The sequence below is a fragment of the Lepidothrix coronata genome, unplaced genomic scaffold, assembly GCF_001604755.1.
Source record: "Lepidothrix coronata isolate B3197 unplaced genomic scaffold, Lepidothrix_coronata-1.0 Scaffold1091, whole genome shotgun sequence".
In the NCBI taxonomy this organism is placed as follows: Eukaryota; Metazoa; Chordata; class Aves; order Passeriformes; family Pipridae; genus Lepidothrix; species Lepidothrix coronata.
In genome coordinates, this window is record NW_016691271.1 from 5,265 (window position 1) to 6,460 (window position 1,196).

Below are 1,196 nucleotides of genomic sequence, written 5' to 3' on the forward strand. Positions count from 1 at the left end.
ATTCCCAAAATCCTCCCTGATTCCCACCCTAAAGCCCCCTATTCCCAACCCCCTGGATCTCGGTGTTCCCGTGGGATCATCCCGGTGTTCCCATGGCATCATCCAAGTATTCCCATGGGATCATCCCGGTGTTCCCATGGGATGATCCCCTTGGGAATGGGATCCGCAGTTCCCCAAATCCTCCCTGAATCCCACCCCAAAACCACCCCATTCCCAACCCCCTGGATCCTGGTGTTCCCTTGGGATCATCCCAGTATTCCCGTGGGATCATCCCGGTGTTCCCATGGGATCATCCTCTTGGGAGTGGGAGCTGCGATTCCCAAAATCCTCCCTGATTCCCACCCCAAAATCACCCCATTCCCGACCTCCTGGATCCCGGTGTTCCCTTGGGATCATCCCAGTATTCCCGTGGGATCATCCCGGTGTTCCCATGGGATGATCCCCTTGGGAATGGGAGCCGCGGTTCCCAAAATCCTCCCTGAATCCCACCCCAAAATCCCCCATTCCCGACCCCCTGGATCCCACTGTTCCCATGGGGATCATCTGGGATCATCCCACTGTTCCCCTGGGATCATCTCCTTGGGAATGGGATCCGCAATTCCCGGCTTGGGACCCCAAAATCCTCCCTGATTCCCACCCCAAAACCCTCCTCCTGCCCTCTTCTCCCATCCCATATCCCGATTTTCCCAAGGGATCATCCCGGTTTTCCCATGGGATCGTGTCCTCGGGAACGGGATCCACAATTCCCAACCTTCCCCCTCCCCGCAATATTTGGGACCAAAACCACGGCCTAACTCCCTTCCCAAAATCCAGGATGCGGGGTCTGGGTCGCCCTAAGAGGTTGGGGTGGGATCCACACGTGCGGATCGCGGAATTCCGGGAGAATTTGGGGAATTTCGGGGGTGGTTGTTTTTTTTTTAATGTTTTGTTATTCAGGGTCGTAGCGAATCATGCGGTTGGTGGATTAAAACGGAAACATTTGGACGAGCCGCGGGGGTGAAATCCAGGCCCTGGCGATGCCACGAGGGGATTCGGGTGTTTGGAGGGAGGAAAAAAATCAGGGAAAACGGGGGAAAAAAAAACGGGAAAAGCCAAAAACTTCCGGCTGGAGGACTGACCATAGAGTTGGGGCGGGCGGAGCGGCGCGGCGCGCATGTTCCGTCTCTGTGGTCACTTCCGGCGCCGCCATGTTGGGG

At 56.7% G+C, this 1,196-nt stretch overlaps 1 long non-coding RNA gene across 1 annotated transcript; it reads left to right on the forward strand.

Moving 5' to 3' along the window:
* Position 1: 1 nt before the first annotated feature.
* On the forward strand, positions 2–989 carry LOC108510498. The gene is made up of 2 exons (XR_001878823.1): positions 2–64; positions 108–989. It is a non-coding gene; the product is annotated as an uncharacterized LOC108510498 (long non-coding RNA).
* The last annotated feature ends 207 nt before the right edge of the window (positions 990–1,196 follow it).